The sequence below is a fragment of the Amblyomma americanum genome, chromosome 9 (genome assembly GCF_052857255.1).
Source record: "Amblyomma americanum isolate KBUSLIRL-KWMA chromosome 9, ASM5285725v1, whole genome shotgun sequence".
NCBI lineage: Eukaryota > Metazoa > Arthropoda > Arachnida > Ixodida > Ixodidae > Amblyomma > Amblyomma americanum.
The window spans coordinates 44,806,332-44,825,528 of record NC_135505.1 but is presented as its reverse complement, the minus strand read 5'-3'; positions in this window follow the sequence as shown (position 1 = coordinate 44,825,528).

Sequence of the window (19,197 nt, the reverse complement as noted above, 5' to 3'; positions counted from 1 at the left end):
CTTTAATACAGTTACAGGCAATTAGGAGCTTGTAGTGTCCTGTTTGATTCAGCCGTTCGGCATGCAACCTGATATCATAGTTAAACAAAGCTTGAAAGAAACTGCATATACTATAGACACCGGATGTTTGCTTGCGTCTTCTTTCAAGTGATGCCTTAGACATTAATGTAGAGGGACCACCCCGTGATATTTGCTCTATGACTGGTAAATAATTGATAATTGTCTTTCTCTTTGTCGTTTCAGCACTGTCAACCGAACGATGGCTGCGACGTGTAGTTGCTTTTCAGGTCATGTGAAAAGCTAGTAAACTGGTAATATAACTGCTGATAGGGCATTTGTTGTCATTCCAGCTTTTCAAACAGGCTGTTTTAGGTGTTGTAAAATAAAACTGCATATCAACGTTTATATTGTAGCCTTTTTCATGCCACAGCAGACCTAAAGGCCCACTAGGCATCACTGCCATCATTCGGCTGATCAAGCCTAAACAACCTGAGGAAAGGAAGTGAAATTATAAATTATTTAAGGGGAGGCAAATACCATTTAGGGATTCATGTATTCTAATGTCTAATGCAGCATTTAAAAATATGTGACCAAAATACGTGTATATAGTCCTTGAAACTAAGTTTTTAGGTGTTGCACATTTCACTGTTCTCAATTTGACGAGGTAGAAGTGCTTAGTACCGCTTGCCTTCATTTTGTTGTTCTCTTTTCATTCATTGGTTGTACCCTGTTTTCCTGTGTTATTTTGTGCTGTGTCATCGCGTAGTGCATCCCTTCTTTTTTCTTTGTGCATCATATCTCTTAAGTGTTTTTTTTTGGCAAGCCTCATGACAAATGGCAGCTTTCATTTTTGCCTTCTCCTCTCACGGTACTCACGGTACTAGACAAAATATAGTTCACTGATGGTGGGAGGCTCACCCTTCGCCGCACCATAAAAGAGGTCTACCTTGAGCTCCGCCTCGACAAACGCCTTTACCCTCCTCCTCATCCATCACTCACGGTGCCGGAGTCTAGCCTTCTTCGGCACATTCAGATGAATGCAGTTATCACCCCGTCCCGCCTCTTCCTCTATCGCTATCGATCGGACCCTTCCTGTCCCAACTGCCACTGCATCTATGCGGACCTGGCCCATTACCTCTTCTATTGCCCGGCTGCTCAGCAGTCGGGTTCCTTCCCCCCACCCTTTCTATCCATCACCACCTGGCTCGACTGGCTTGGCGCTGAAGGGGAAGAAGAACAGCGGCTTCTGGTCGCCCAGGCGGTCGACATGCTCGGCCTATAAATTATGGTCGAATAAAAGTCTTTACTACTACTAGTTCACTGAAGGGCTGAATTCTAAATTGTACAGCATCATTTAGCTGCCCTCTTCCTTCTTAGCATATGTAATTATTGGTGATGCCTACTGTTGCCAAGAATCTTACATTGACACAAATTTGTAGGTCTCAAGTGAAGGGCTTTCTTTGCTCTCATGTAGAGTTTGTGCATTCGCAGTGTATAGTTTGTACATGGTTTCTTAGTTGGTGACTGGCACAGTGGCCTGGTTGGTTGACTTTTGTATTATTATGAGGGGTTATAATTTGTTTTTAACTGCTGATGAGCGTTTACGGGAGCTTCTTATGCTTTCTTCAACTGTCATGTCTTTATGGTTGCTTTAGGTAGGATACTGAGGCCGAAATGAGCGAGCATCTGGGGCCAAAATACCAGTATACCTTCGTGCCGTTTGTCAGCTTTTTCATGATGTGAATAACTGTGCAAGTAGGGAATAATTTAAGGTCTGAATGGTCCCTCATCTGCTTTTGCTTTTCGGCCTTTATGCCAGGTGTCAGATTTCGGAGGATATATTGTCACTGATTTCAACATTGAAGTAAGCAGCACAGTGTACCAACCGTGACAATTGGACATTATAACTAAGCACCCCACCCTCACTTTATGAGCACACCAAAACTGAGATCTGAAGGCAGCTTTGATGAGTATTGACACCTGAAGTTGTCTTTTTACAAGCATAATGTTACGGACCACTCGAAAATTTCCTTAAGCTATTGGGTTCATATCATGTTTTTGCTTGCTCTCAAACTCGCTCAGCGGCACTTTCATTGTGAAAATTTGTATAACACTTGGAAAAGGCAGCCAGATAATTCATGGAATGTGAATGGTGTACACCGGAATTCTACTCCTGCAGCAAATATTGTGGGTCATATGGGAGGTTGTGTTAAGAAGTAATGAAGCATGGAAATTAAATTGATTATGGACACTTATTACCATTTTTTGGTCCTTGGCCCTGCAAGAAAAAGAAACTAAAGTGCACCGAAGCCGCTGGAAACATCTTTTGTGAAGAAAGGGCATAGTGACTATGCTAATGAAAATTTGACGATTGTGCAAAATTTCAAAATGTCCATTTTACTACTTCTCTTGAACGTGTACTTTCTAGTGTCACATAAAGTGTAATGACAGAACTTGTCTCTAATTTCTCTTTGCACTTCGGTTTTTTTTCTCTTTATTTTTGGTATTTCTTAACATGAACACAACAGGTCATGCACTCCTGTATTACTTTGTATAGGGAAACAGTGGCAAGTCCAGCGTCTCTGCTTGTCGGCCCCTCGTTGAACACTATTCTAAGGCACCAAGTTGTTTGCCTTGGACTATATCAATAGCTCATGCGCTTCTAGCTCAAAAAATGTGAAGTAATGTTTCCTTCAATTTTCACAAGAAATTTGCTAACTAGGCAGCATGTTGAGGACACATTAGCTTTACTGCAGGTCAACCGGCATTAGTGCCTTGCTTGACAAGGGCATGGGCAAGAACTGTAATTCGAAAATTGGTCTTAGCAGTCACGGCGTGCTGTTTTAAACACTGGGAGTGCTCCTACTATGTTTAATTTCAGTATTTGCTGCCCCACATACTAATCTGTGATTTTCAAGGACGACGTCAATTTTTTTCAATTATTGTGCAGTTCAAGTGGCAAATTCTGAAAGGCAAAGCAAGCAGTTGCCTTTTATACTTCGCACTGCTATCAGAACTCACCACTATTGCATGACACCATCAATGTCAAGGTATAAGTCCTGCGTTGGTAATCAACGAAATAATTTCTTACTTTCTTGCTTCAACAGTTGTTAATGCATAGTGCCGCTTTGAAGTGCACAAATGCAATTAATATCATATTCTTGGCTGCGAATATGGCTAAGAATTTTTTACGCTGGTTCTTTCTTCCTGTAGGTGTATATAAATTCAAGGTAGAGAAGGCAATGTATGACACCATGAAGGGAATCCCAAATGATGCAGCATTTCACAAGAGGACTGCCACTACCAACTGGTCCACAGAAGCAGTTCTACAATGCAGTTCCAGTGGCAAGTGCTTAGTTGGTTCTGGGCAAAATTATGAGACATCATTCCAGCGCATAAAAATTATGTCAGGTGTCCGTGGTGTCTATCCTCCTTCGTTCCTATGTTTTTGTGCGCTGGAGTGATGTTTCATAATTCACTGAAGTTAACAATGGATGCATTCAGAGGCAAGTGCTACCTTTAGCTGGATTTTTCTCAGAGGCATATACTCAATCCATCAGTGTAGGTGAGAATTATGACTCAGGTTTGTTAGCGGTTTATAGTATAAAATCTCCAAACAAAGGATAATGAAAACATACAAGACGTGAACAAATAATTGTAGATGTGGTCTTCAGTTTGGTTTGGTTTGGTTTATGGGGTTTAACGTCCCAAAGTGACTCAGGCTATGAGGGACGCCGTAGTGAAGGGCTCCGGAAATTTCTACCACCTTGGGTTCTTTAACGTGCACTGACATCGCACAGTACACGGGCCTCTAGAGTTTCGCCTCCATCGAAATTCGACCGCCGCGGCCGAGATCGAACCCGCGTCTTTCGGGCCAGCAGCCGAGCGCCGTAACCACTCAGCCACCGCGGCGGCAGTTGTGGTCTTCATGTGAAAGTTTATTTACAGAAGGTTAATTGATGGGTGCAGTTCGCTCGTGTGAGAATAAAAGCTGCAGAGGCCTAGGCTCTATGTGCAGTTCGGCAGTGCATGATCAGTGAAATTACCCATAATGAACAACTTTTAGTGAATACTTCTCAAGCCATGGAAGCAGAAGGCTGACGGTACTTAGCAGTCATTTGCCTTGAAGCTTGGGTTTTATGTGCTGAGGCCTAAGTGAAGCTGATTCAGTGTAGGCATTCGTGAGTGCTGCTACATTTGCCATCGTCTGTGAATCGTCTGGTTGTCTCTACTTAAAGACGAAAATTTGTATGATACACCCTGTAGCGATCACTGAAAGCATTTTGCATGAATTTAAGCTTGAATTATTGCTAACTGGCCTATTGTTTAGCTGACAGATGCCATGATGAAAGTGACGGTTAGAGTCCGTCATGTAGCTAATATTGAGCCTTTTTTTCTCTTACCTTCTCTGCTCTCTTGCCTAATTGTTATGCATACAGTTTTGAAAATCACGTTCTAACTTTTTCTACTTTAGTTTGCATGTAAAAAAATTTTTGGCTACTTTTTACTAAAGCATAGGTGTGCTTGAGATCTCTTTTGCTCGTTTTGCTGCGCGCTTAGTAAAAATAGTTTGTGGCTTTGAACATGACAAAGCCTATCTCAGCTACCTTTTACACACTTAGCAAGGGCGGCCCATTGGGGCCTTTAGAGATGGCTTCAAACGGTGGTGTCAATACTTTGTTGCATACATGTTGGGAGGGATCATGCGAGTTGTTTGTTATGTATATGTGTGGCAGTAAACTTTCCTCTTTTGGAAAGTCGCCGATTTCTCTTACAATGCCAGCGAAGCTTAAAGAAACCCACTTAGGTTAAACTAAATTGGAGCCCTCCACTAGTGTCCTGAGGCCGTTATTGTTATCTGCCTTGCTGTGAGAAGCGGCTCTTGAAAATGATCTGCCTGCTTAGAACGAGTCGAACTGGTTAAGCCTATTCACTTAACTCGTAAACAAACCGGACATTTTTGATAACTGGAACCCTAATGTGTTGAAGCACGAAAAGAAGTGCATGTCAATGGAAGACAGGGAGTGCTGGGCACCGTAGTGGGATGTGCACAGTACGCAGAATCTACTGTGGGTTTCGTAGGTGTGCAAGTGTCTACAAGTGCTGCGCAGAGAACTGCACCAGAGGCTCAGGATGTGTACAGCAAGCTATACCTAAACAAAACTGATGTGCGCTCAGGCAACTTTGGTTTTACTACATTCAGAAGGAAAAACAATCTGGCAGTTTTTTTGCACATCTGTTGCGGTTTTACCAGTGCTAGTATTCAGAGCATCTTGTTTAAGGTGTCCTTTTGCATCATTAACATTCCAGCCTTGTCAATTTGTATGTGGCATTCAGCTTAAAATAAAATTCAGCAGTCTGATTTTTATGCTTTGCTGGCAAAATAGGAAAAAATGAAGCGGAATGGCCTTCTAATTAGATGCTGCCTGCCAGTGCGCATGAAAACACTCAATACATGAATTTTGTCACCCTGATATATACTCGCATCAAATATTTCTTTAATAGAACTAAATCTTATCTCCTTTTTGTGCCCATCTTTACGGGCAGCTTCTAATCATTTTTCTAATTCCATAATTCCTCTTAATTTTTTTTGTTTTCTGCAGCAGTAGAATTTCTATATTAACTTGTTTCTATAAGTTACCAACTATTTGAATATCTGAGCCTGGTAATGAATGAAATTACCCGAGATGCTAGAGTGCTGCTCATTGTCTCAGAAAGCTTGACTTTGTGTTAGAAGCAGTGTCATGCTCAATATCAGCTGCAACGCCCTATTATGATAGGAATTCAGAATACGATGCAGGCGTACCCAGCTGTGGTGTAAATACATGCAGTTAGCTATGAATACAATAGAAAAACACCTAACGAAATAATTCACTCTTTCATTCACACAACATGTTGACGAACAGGAGAAAGGGCGGATGCACCTAAAAGCGTTTTTCAGCGTATTCTTCTTTGTCCGTGTTCATCGTCACACTGTGTGAATGAAAGTATGAAATACTAGGTCAACCAGCAACTTTATTTCAAGCAAATCAATGCGAGTGGGGTGCTTTATGTTAGTAGCATTCATTTACTATAACGGAAAAGACAGTCGATCTACTGCAGAGGCACTGCGAGTCGTATTGAACGTGTAGTATATGTTTGCACCAATGAGCTAAATTTAATGGCAACATTTGCTAGTTGTCTTTGCACTGTGGTTATTATACTGTATTTCACACAAATTCGTGATTTTGTTATGTTGCTCTTCAGCCATTGTGGCTACACAGCTGGAGTCAAGCTGCTGGCAGAGAAATGCAAGATTTTCGACTTGGTCGGAAAAGATGCATGCTAAGATGAAAGAGGCCTCTAGATTGACTGTACTGCCAATTTTGTCTACCAATAAACTAAGGATCCTTTTGAGAAAATGTGAGCATTTTTTCTTTCTATCCATGGTTGTTCTTGATCTTCGGTAAGAACACAAATGATGTGGTTATGTGCATGCTCCAGCGTACAAACGTGAAAAATTATGACGCTGCCAGTGTGTGCCAAACTATGGCTAACTGCGTGCAGGGGTCACCTGATGAAATGTTCGTGCCATCAAGACCGGCGCAGCGATATGGTGGATGCGAGTGCAGCTGTCTCTACATCAGGAGTGCTTGCCGTTTTACATCATTTGGCATGCGTTCGCAGGGATCTCCTAATTTTGCTCACGATAGTATGTCCAAACTTACAGCATCTCTATCAAGACATTGTACAGTACACAAACCACACCAAATCGAATGGTATACCGACCACACCAGGAAACACTAAACCAAAGCACACCAGAGCCGGTATCAGACAACCGGGTCACAGCACAGAACACCAGACCAGAACACACAAAAACACACTACGCCACATCAGGACCAGTGTCTAAAATCCCGGTCTGATCGGACCACCGGACACGGTTACACCAGAAAACACTACACCAAGCCACACCAGATCCCGTGTCTGAAAAGCCGGTTTGGTCTAAACACCAGAAACAGCCTGCTGTTTTTTCGACTGGATATATTGCATTTCTTTGAATTGTGCCTATGAACTACTGGCAACGTATTGATTCCTTTATATATAATTTTGATGCATAGTGTTTTGTTCAGATGTAGTTTTATTTTGAGCACTCTACATAGGGTGAGTCCACTGTAGATTAAGTTGTGACTTCGAAATTGCCTCGTGTTGCGTTTGAATTTGAAGACCTGAACGCCTCATTTTGCACAAGTGTACTTGAATGAGGATTCGCTGTAGATAATATCTAGCCTACTACAAGAAGTTAGCACAAGCATTAGCCTTTCTGTGCATAGTGGCAGCTGACGGCTATGTGCTTACATCGCTTATGTATCTCTAGACTACCATTTTGTCATCTTTCAAGGCGGCCTTAAAGTAATGGGTTCACTTTTTCCCCTCATCTAATTGTTTGGGAACATATGCCATTGAGTCATGCATAAAAGGAAGTTAACATGATGATGCAAAGATGGGCCTATGGAAGGAAACAAAGAATTCTGTTATCGTTAGGCTGAGTCACACCACTGTGTGAATCACAGTGGTCTCTTTGGGTCGTGTGTATGATCCTGTTCTACAGGCTTCTGATTTTTTGTTGACTTGCACATGGTTCCTCGAAGAGGGAGTTTTAATAAAGATTTATTGTATGGTTTTCATGGCATAGTTCGCTTTGTATATTCTGTATAATCTATTTCAGATCAAAAAGCTAGCACTCATGGGGGTGACATAGCTGATGAGGCTACAAAACTTATTATGAGGACTGTAGTGAAGACTCCTGAGGCCCTCATGTGCACATTGGAGGGGCGAGGCGAATAACAAGCATTTAAGAACCTACGGCTGTACAGCGCAACCCAAGCAGCATAATTTTATTGGTCCGAACAAGGCAAACCATCAGTGTAATTAATGCTTCCATGATTGGTAAAATGCTGCACACTAATCAAAGTTCGTGCTTGGATGTGGTGACAAGCCAACCATTGGCCTTTTTAAGGAAGGCCAAGCATAGAAAATCATCAGAAATGCCTTGGACCATGATAAGGCCTGCACTCTAACACCATGCTAAATACAAGCCAGTTTCTTTGACTGTAGGCATTCATGTTGTCAAATTAATATTTTAGCTTTTTTTCTAATGCCCATTTTTCAGCAACTGCAGCTGTTTTTAGCTACCTGGATTATTTTGAGATTTTTTTATTTGTACAGAAGCAGTTTGCGGCCAACACTTGCCAAATATCTCAAATATATACAATCCCTTCTAGAAAATGGCAGTCTCAAAAACGCCAATAATCCCACTTGACAGCATAGTGTGAATTGCAGCAGTATAGCAGCTGAAAGCTTCGCTGCATTAAGACTTTTGTAAATAAACTTGCGAAGTGCTATTTGGACCTGGCCTTTATGGGATTGCACATTTTTGTGAATCTATCAAACTTACATGCGTCTCCTTATTGCTTGGCGTTTACAGCGCTATTCAAATGTGGTGAGGCAGCATGTATTCAACAGAGGCTAGAACACTTTGTTTGTAAATGCATTTCTTTCATGCTGGGATTTTATGCCACAGTTGCATTTTGTATATTTACTGCTGAACTGAATGCCAGCAATCTGCAGCTACTTGAGCTGCGAGAGACAGTGCATGAGACTCCTTGTATCTCTTTGAGGGATGTTTTTCAGATAAGCTAGAAAAACAAACATGACTGCGAACGCTGTAATCAAACTTTGTGCCGCGTCTCTCATAGCCTGAGTCGCTTTGGGACGTTAAATTCCCATAAACCATAAACGATAAGCTTTGTGCCATTTAAAATTGACAATCCCTGGGTACAAAAGGCAAAAGGGACTAGAAGCAACCATAAAAAAGGCCCTTGTGCATTCAACAGCCCTGTATACAGGCAGTCACAGACATTGAGGTCCAGAAGCAGACTTGCTGCAATGCTGCAACGAGCGAGGCATAACCACCTATTTCTAGATTTGCAATTCATTAGTTTGTATACCTGCAATAGTAATCTTCCCTTTACGTTCTTGAACATATGAATGCCTGCACATCCGTAAGGAATATTGTTTTGTAATCAAGACACAACAGATGAGCACTACAAAATGCACAGCCGTATTCAGGTAAAACATTTGCTTCATTCATTTATTTGCCTATAAATAACAGCCATTTTGCACGCTGGATGCAGCCAGTCCGGCTTCGCGGCGCTTGCGCTCCGGCCCCTTTCCTCATCTCCCGTGAACATTAGCCACCTTTTGCTGGCATCTGCGACGCAGCCTTCTGTCGTGTCAAAGAGACTGTGTGCAGCACCTGCCGAAACAGAGTGCATGAGCACCGATGCCATAAAATGAATGCAAACATCAAAACCAATCGGCAATAAATAACCCTTCAGGAGAAACAGATACACAGCAAACTGTACAAAATGCTTCATTAAAGAAAAAACTACAACAGGAACTGCGGCTGCAGAACACAAGCTTAAGGGTTGTCCATGTAAAGCACTGAAAGAAAAATAAAGTGAGTCAGTGTTAGACCTTTACGAAAAAAATGTTTTGATACTGTATAAACTCGTGTAAGAGCGGCAATTTTTTAAAAATTTGGGTGGGAATTTCAATGGTGTGGCCCATACATAAATTAGAAAAAAGTATAACCATGTTTTTCTTAATTATCTAGTTCAAAGCGAGGTGCACCCTATGTATGGCTGTGGTCCTTACACGATATCATGCGGTAAATAGAATGCCATGGGGCTGGTTCTGCTGGTGTCATATGTATACGCACCTTGCCTATACCACCACGCTAAGCATTGCAGCCACAATCAAAAGGGCAGAGAATTTTGTGCTGTGCATTCTGAAAAAAAATTTTCAGTCCACACTCTTAGTATCAGCACAACCATGCACTTGGACATTTTTGGTAAAGCAAGGACACTCTGCATACACAACGCTTGATCCTTTACCGATTAATGTCAATAAACCAGTAAGCAGGTACTTCAACATGGAGATACACTTGATGCCACAACACTGAAACTGATATCTGAGGTAGGTTAGCCAGCACATTGCAGATATGTAATATATGGACAAGGCCAAAAAGCCTGAAAACATAAGTGCTACATCTTTGGAACTTTTTCCACTTCCTTGTTCTGTTCTGTCACATTACATCGAAGTACAACGCTTATGCACCTGCCATGAAAATTAGCAATAGAAGAAATATTCATCGCACCCCAGTTGCAATTTTTCTGAGAGAAATTTTATCCCAGTATGCATGAAATTCATATTATTTTCAGACATACCTTGTAGATCAAAAATTATAAGGCTCCTTCCTGTAAAAGCCCTAAATAAAGTAACCACCTTCAATGCAAACTTCCGCAACAGCTTCAGCAGCATGCAGTGCTGAATGAGACTGTGTCGTTTTGTCTCTACATTGACAACACATACAGTTCTACCAAGATATATGGCAATTTTATTTAAAGTGCATTCATCCTTCATACCGCCGCCACACAGTAGCGGGCGCTGGCGTCATGTGGATGTGTGTTATGTGCAGCGCCACAAGCACTAAACTTCCTCTTTGCGACCTGCATGGCTGCCTCCGAGTGTTATTTCCGCTCGCTTCCAGTCTTACGAGTGCGGAGTTAAAATACGATGTCCAGAAAACCAATCTGCAGGCCCAGTTTTCTATTTGTTCACTGGCACGCACGCTATTATTTATAGTTCTTTCAGTACCTCGTGAGCGCGGTGATAATCCGAAAACATTTTTTCACATTACGATTCCGCACACGTAAAATTTTCTAGGGCTATATCTGTTTTTATATATATACATTATGCATAACAACATTACCCTTAAATTACTGTGCGACCACAGACCTGCAAGCGCGGGGTCTATAGTGATCGTGCCGTCACTGCTTTTTCATCGAGAGAGCTTGCAACTTTGCAACATCAACTACTACTTCGAATGCATTAATTCATTCCCGCCAACTGCACAGTGGCGATTGCAAACTCCGCCAGCCCAGAAGAATGAAAAATATGCTGGTTTCAGCTTCCATCTCGCTGTCCCCAAGCTTAAAATAAGTATAGCATTGGCACATGGCGTGCTTACACTAAGTATACTTTTAGGCTTACCTTTCTCAAATACAGACGAGTTGGCCACCCGGCCAACAAATCCGCCGCGAAGGACATCGTCGGAGGCACGTCGATCGTGAGTAGTTGAAGAATTGCAATCGCGCAGAACTGTTCCAAAACGTTCAAACTTGCAGATTATCGCAGGGACGAATACAGCGAAGCTACTAAAGACTGCAGCACTGCAACCGCTGCAACAGACCGCAATGACAGAAGCAACACTTGCGGCGCACAGGGCGGATGGATACAAAATTATGCTGAAAACAAACTTTTTTATGTCATCTTTACATGCACAAATTACATTTATCTGTGGGAAATATGTGGATGTTATATTCACTCAATTTTCGATCAGATACAGGTGATTTCATGATTGCTAGGTCTGAATACTTTTTGGGAACTATTTCTTTCATCGTTGTTCTTCGCAGGCCTAGCCTAACGCGGCCGTCCACACAACTCGAAACAGGCACCAGAAGAAAGTGCGCGCCAGGAACGGCAAAATAAAAACGACCCAAGGCAGGCAATCCCCCACAGCGAACATATATATTTAGCGCGGGTAGTCTAGGCGTTCAGGGAATAGAACATGTGTGATCGAGCATGGTGGCCAAAGAGTTGCCAAGCCATCTGACCAATGATCGTGCTGATAAGTTTCATTCAGCATGGTATCCAAGCTTTTTCCTATCAAGGAAGCAGGGTGCTGTCCAAGTATGATGGTCATCGAGAGCATTCCAAGCCGTGTCCAATGATAGGCCATCGGCCACTGCTGCTTGGGAATTGTTGGTGAGTATATGTGATTCTTCTGAAGGTTATAGACATTTTGTGAACACACCATCTAATTGCAGGAATAATCTGCTTTCAATCCACGTGGAATGGTTTTCAGCACTTCCGTTATCAATTACTGAGTTGGCACCCAATTTTAAAGTACTACAGTTACAAAATTTTTGCTTGTGTGTTCTCTTTTTCCACACCATACGTTAGACATTCTATACATGTATGACCGCTAAATAAATTATATTTGACTTCTTCTTGACGCTGTTTTGGTTTCATCATTCGAACGATGACTGCACGTGTAGTTGGTGTTTAAGTCACATCAGACATAAAAAAATCGGTTGTATAATTGCTAACAGGTCATCTTTTGTCATTTCAGAACATGTAAGAGGCTGTATTAAATGTCGTAATTAATTATAACTACATATCAGAGATTGTATTACAGTTTTTTATTTGGATCATGTGACCAAAACATCAATTTGACGACAGTCGTCGTTCGGTCGATGAAACCGAAACCGCATGAGGAAAAAACTCAGTTATAAATTATTTAGTGCTTGTAGGCAAATACCACCCGGTAATCCATGTATTTCTTTATCTAATGCATCATTTGAGAGGAGAAAACACGCAATAAAATCAAGTTAGGTGTCTGTAGTTATTTAATGTCTCATGCACCTTTCGGTTATATTTATTGGAATATTTATGTTCATTATGGCTAAGGATGTTAATAGCAAAAAATTTGCTAATATTTAAAATATTACACAATGTAAAATCGCATATGGTTATGAAGCATTTCCAGGAAGATGTGAATAATACTGTGCAAAGTGATTTTTATCCATCATGCTCATTATCAGTTTGATATATGTGTTTATTTTTTCACTTTTACAGCTGCTCAACAGCGCAGTCTAAACAGTCACCATGGAAGGTATTAACATCAAAGTGGCTGCGTTGCTGCGGGGGACAAGAGATAGGGATGGCCGTCGAAAAGCTCGAATTAAGGAGGTGGACCCTTCACCCTAGTGACTGGGACTTCGTGAATAAGAATGCCCAAAATGGGCTCCGAATGTCATGGAAAAACAAATAAATAATAAGAAACATTCTTACTTGCATTGTAATGTCAGATATGTGGAATGTAATTTCAGTAGTAATATGTACACAAAAAATAGTGATGTGATGAAAGCCTGACTGGGTTGGCAAGGTGGGCGTGAAGTCCAATTGGGTCGGTGGGCCCAAAGGCATACACTTATGTGTTCTATATGGGTTAAAATTGTTGACTTCCCAGAAGTGTCCTCTAAGAAGCCGACTGGGCTGTTCTGGTAGACCCTGTGGGGACAGCATAGTGGACTATGCACGGGTAGCCGAAGTGAGGCTTGAATAGGGTAGCCCAAGTGGGACCAGAACAGGCGAGCCCAAGGGAGCCCGGAATGGGCTAGCCCAAGGAGATCCAACGCGCAGCTGCGTGGTGGTATGTAGTAAGCCAACTGGGCTGCCCTTGTGCCCCCGACGCCGAGTTTCAAATCCCGCACATATCCCACGTCGACGCCTATGGGCAGCCCGTGCCTTGACCACAACGACCCTCAATTCAGAGCCCCATTTGTGCTACTGGGGTAGGAACAAAACGTATCGTATGAAAATAAATGTGTTTGGAAATACAGTATCCTTTAGCGCACATATTAGGGCTTTAGATGGACGAGATTGAAAACTGCTTGTTATACACTCTAAAAAATGGTGTCATTTTAGTCTTTTTGGGGGTAAACCACTTTTTGCTGAGCTGACACCTTTATGAGGGTAATATTAAGATATTTGCTCGAGACGAAAGTTTTAGTCCACCACAAACAGTATAAACCTTACACTTTCTCTGGATACACCTTGATAAGCACTAAGTTTACGTTGGCCAAGACTATTGTTACACCTTTTCAGAAAGACTGTTTTAGTCCACAACAAACAGTGCATTCAATCTTTCTAGTGCAAAGTTACGTTTAGAAAGGAAGTGTAATTTTGTGCTTCCCAAGATTATAGTTACAGCTTTTCAGAAACGCTATATTTTAGCCCAAAGGGGTTAACTTTTACTTCCACAGCAGGGTAAGTTTATGCCATCAATACCAGTGCAATGTTAGGCTGTCTATACAGTATTGATACAGTTTTTGAGGAGCATGTTTTATTGCATACAGCGTAACGTCCACAGCAGCATAAAGCAATGCTCTTAAGACCAGTGCAAGCTCAAGCGACCTAAGAGAAATGTTACACCTTTATGAGAAATATATTTGATATTTTTAAAGGGGTGCAATGAAAAAGACGATAGTGCGCCACAATCAACGACGACACAGAGGTTCGGCCGGCCCCGGCGACCGGCTGCCGCACGCGTTGGAGAATCTCGAGCTCGCTTTGGAAGTCCGTTCTGCTGCCGCCGCTTTTTTGTCAGTTTGCGCAATGGTTATGCCGCCAGCTCTTCCAGCTCTACAATGAACCTGTCTTCACTTGGTAGAGGTTCGGTTTCCCGTCCTCGTACCACCCTGGACCGCCCCATGCTATCCACCCCCGCTATGCCCGCTCAGCCCGAAGCCAACCACCAAGCCGTGTAGGTGCCCCCACCCCGTCATCTGCTCCGGTGCCATCCGGAAGCGAGACCTCGTCGTCTTCAACGGGCACTGCGATCAAGATGTTGAAGACTGGCTGGTCTCGTACGAGCGGATGAGCCGCCACAACAACTGGGCCGACCGCATGAAGCTCACCAACGTCATATTCTATCTGAGCGACGTCGCCAACCCGTGTTTTCGGAACCACGAGGATGATATTCCAATATCGGCTACTTTCAAGACAAAGTTTGCAGAGGTTTTTGGCCATCCCGCAGTACAGAAACTTCGCGCTGAGCAATGTTTGCGCGTTCGGGCCCAGCATACGGGTGAGAACTTCACCGCCTACATCGAAGATGTGCTTGATCTTTGCAAATGTCTCGACCCGTCTATGCCTGAGGCCGACAGAATCATGCATATTATGAAGGGAATTGACGACGACGCTTTCCACATGCGTCTTGTCATCGCTGAACAGGTCGACGTCATGCTGCACCACTGCGATATCCAGTCCTCTTCTAGTCCTTGGTCGTCGCCCATCGTGCTCGTCAAAAAGAAGGATGGTTCGATTCGGTTCTGTGTTGATTATCATCGCATAAATAAAATTGCACGCAAGGACGTCTACCCACTACCCCGTATTGGTGACGCCGTCGACTGTTTCCAAAAGGCGAGTTCTTCTCCTCACTGGATCTCAATTCCGACTATTGGCAATTTCCCATGGCTGAATCTGACCGTTCGAAAACAGCTTTTGCCATGCCTGACGGCCACTATGAATTCAACGTGATGCCATTCGGCCTCTGTAACGCTCCCGCAACGTTTGAGCGCATGACAGAAAACATCTTGCGTGGCCTTAAATGGCACAATTGCCTATGTTATTTAGATGATGTCGTTTTTTCGCCTGATTTTCCGGCACATCTCGATCGCTTGCACAAGATACTGCGCTGTCTCCCCGGTGCTGATCTCCGACTCAACCTCAAGAAATATCAATTTGGTGCCTGCAAACTGACCATACTCGGCAATGTCGTCTCCAAAGATGGCATCCTGCCCGATCCGAAGACGCCTCGTGCTGTCACAAACTTTCCCAAACCGACTTCTGTTAAGAAGCTCCAGAGCGTCGTGGGCCTGAGCTCATATTTTGCCCGCTTTGTGCACAACTACGCCTCTATCGTCGCAACGCTTACGAAGCTTCTGAATGGGCTCGCCAATCTGCCGGCTTGGAACTCAGCCTGCGACGCTGCTTTCGCTACCCTCCGTCGTCTTCTGACTTCACCACCGATCCTGCGCCATTACCGACGCCAGCATCGTAGGCCTCGGAGCCGTCCTTGCACAGCGTAAGGCCGGCTTTTCCGAATACGTTGTTGCTTACGCAAGTCGTATGCTCACGAAAGTCGAAACTAATTACACCGTTACAGGAAAGGGGTGCCTCACCATAGTGTGGACACTCACTGAATTTCGTCCTTGCCATTATGGCCACCCCATCGATGTTGTCACTGACCACCATGCCCTCGGCTGGTTGGCTATCCTCAAAGACCCTTCTGGACACCTCGCCCTCTGGGCCCTTAGTCTTCAGGAATGCGACATTAACGTCGTATATCGGTCGGGCCGCAAACATTCCGACGCTCACGCCCTGTCGCGCTCACCTCTGCGATTTCCTAGGCTCTCCTCGTTCTTGTCGGCTTCGGCGCTAGCTGCGCTCACAGCCACAGACCTCCCCATAGAACAGCGTCCAGATCCATGTAATTCTTTGCTTTTAGGTTCCCTCAATGCGCCGACTACGGATTCGTTACCTCGGGCCCTTCGTCGTCAAGCTTCTCATTTCACGATTCGCAACTCACTACTATATCGCCGTAACTATAACCTGGATGGCCTCAAATTGCTCTTGATTATTCCTCGTCAGCTTCGCTCTAAAGTTTGTGCGCATCACCATTCCAACCCACAAAACGATCATGCAGGATTGCTGAAAACCTACGAACATTTGCGCCAGCGATGCTACTGGCGTGGAATGTACAATTTTGTTCGCCGTTGTATACGCTCCTGCATTGCCTGTCAGCAGCACAAGTTCACCGCTCGCCCGCCCCCCCCCCCCCCCCGCCCGTTACAGCCATTGCCTTGCCCAGCTCACCCCTTCGATCGCGTGGGCATCGATCGGTATGGTCCCCTGCCGTTCACGCCTGCCGGGTATCGTTAAATTATAGTAGCCGTGGACCGCCTCACTAGGTATGCGGAGACGGCAGCCCTGCCCTCGGCAAGTGCTCGTGACGTCTCATCCTACCTCCTCCATCCTGCGTCACGGCACCCCTCGGGAACTTCTCAGTGACCGCCGACATCTTTTCTTATCTGATATCGCTCACGAGCTACTGGATGCGTGCCACACCGGCCATCGCAAGACCACTGCCTACCATCCCCAAACGAACGGCCTCACTAAACGCTTCAACCGGACTCTTGGAGACATGCTCGTCATGTACATTTCCTCCGACGCCTCCAATTGGGATCAAGTACTTGTATTCGTCACTTTAGCTTACAATACTGCCTCTCAAGCCACAAACGGTTTATCTAGATTCTTTCTTTTATATGGCCGTGAACCTTCTTGTCTCCTGGGTTCCATCCTTCCATACCACCCCGACAGTTCGGAGTGCACTTTTCTCTCTGACGTTGTCCGTAATGCCGAGCAGTGCCGCCGGCTAGCTCGCCCGTTGAACAGTACCACTCAAGGCATCCGCATATATGCGAGTCACTGCGGCCAGTCCGCCCATGACTTTGTCTGATTGCCTGTGCCGGCTGCCTTCAAGTTTGCTGGTAATTACGTCGACCCTTGCCGTGTCTTGGAGCGCACGTCACATATGAACATTACCGTCGAGCCTGTGACCCCCCCTTTTCGGATCACCGCTTTCGAGGACGCGAAATTGTTTATGTCAGTTGGCTCAAGCCGTACTACGACACGCTTCATATCTTTCCCTTGAGTCGCCAGGATGGCTCCGTTTTGTGGCCGGGGCAGCTTCAATCAAGAAGACGATAGTGCGCCACCATCAACACGACGAAGAGGTTCGGCCAGCCGGCGACCGGCTGCCGCGCGCGTTGGAGAGCTCGAGCTTGCGCTCGAAGTCCGTTCTGGTACCGCTGTTGCTGGGTCAGTTCATGCAACGGTTACGCCGCAAGCCCTTTCAGCTCTACAATAAACCGCTCTTCAGGGGCAATGGTATACTTGACCAAACATTCCTAATTTGACCTAATAACAGGTAAAGTTGTTAGATTTGTAAACATAAAGATAATTTTTCAAAACTTACTATTGTTTCAAAAATAACAAGCTATGCATAACACTTAGTGCAACTTTGTTCTCCAATAATATGAAAAACGTACTCCCCTAAGGTATAAACTAACACTAATTTATGAAGACCACTTTCACACCTTACAAGTGAAAGCTTAAGCCAGCTGCAAAAGTGTATGTATGATTAGGTCTGGCTTAAAGTTAATTCTTAAAGTATGGGTTAATATTTCTTTCCAGAATGCATTGGCTGGCCTTCTAATCATGCAAAGTAGTGGTGCAATGTGTACACAAGAAATAGGCATGTATGCTTTGTAGTAGTTGCAATGTTTTGGTTTAGGCATAGTGCAATAACTGAACAAGATATTTCGCAACTGAAAAGAAAACATACCATAAATGGAATAAACTTTTCACAAGTCCACCTATTTCTTATGCTGGAGGACCAGACAGCAGCACAGAGTTGGGCAGCAGACAGAAATGCACACGCACCTAGTACACTTAGACAACACATAAAGAGGCGAACAAAGACGAGAGGTTGGTAATACAGTAATGTAAAAGAACTGAAGTTTTTCAGTTACAAAATTCAAGAAAAAACGTGTGCAGCCTGTGCTCAAGTTTTTACATGAAAGCAAAGAAACAAACTGACACAAAAAATTAGTTCTCACAATCCCTCGTTTCCTGAAAATCTAGGACAGATAGGTACCTGTGCCAAAACACAAAACAAATATTCCATCTCAAGATGGCATCAACCTCTATAAGTAGGTTAAAATCAGTTCTAGCTCTGAGGCTACTAAATGTGCGCACCAATAACTTAACTGCAGCTATATAACGTAATAATGCCCTGCCTCACGAAGACCATTTCCAGATGCCCTGTATATCATACCCTTATTGCAATAGTTATACAGAACTTAATTTATTCATTTTAGATTATAGCTAAATGGGCTTCCTGCAGTGCAATTAATATGGTGCGTGAGCACGTGTGCCATGAAGACACAAAAATGACAGAATAGTCGAGTGTTTAACGGATTTCCGTCTGGTAAGGAAGGAACATAATAACAGAAAAAGAGGAACACTCGCCAATAAATTAAAAAAGGGAAAGACAAGGACGTTTCGGGGCCCGTACGGGTCCCTTGATCACAATGGCAGCGGATGGGCGAAAGTGATGACTTATGTACGATGCAGGAGGCGTAATGAGCATGCGTAAATCTCAGGAAGAATACCCCTCGTTCGGTTTGAAACATGCGGTGTCGATTGGATGCGAAGTGCTTCTAGAGGTAAGCGAGACAATAAATTCTTCTCCGTCGCGATGACTGAGGCGTTGTTCCAATCGATGGCATGTGATGCAGCTTGATAGTGTTCAGCCAAGGCATTTTCTTTCGTGCGGCCTTTGGCGACGCCATTTTCATGTTATTCTAAGCGCCTAATTAAATTGCCTGATTCGCCGATGTATGCAGCCTTGAAGTCTTCACAGGGATTCTTGTACACCACTCCGTGGAATCTCTTTCAACCCGG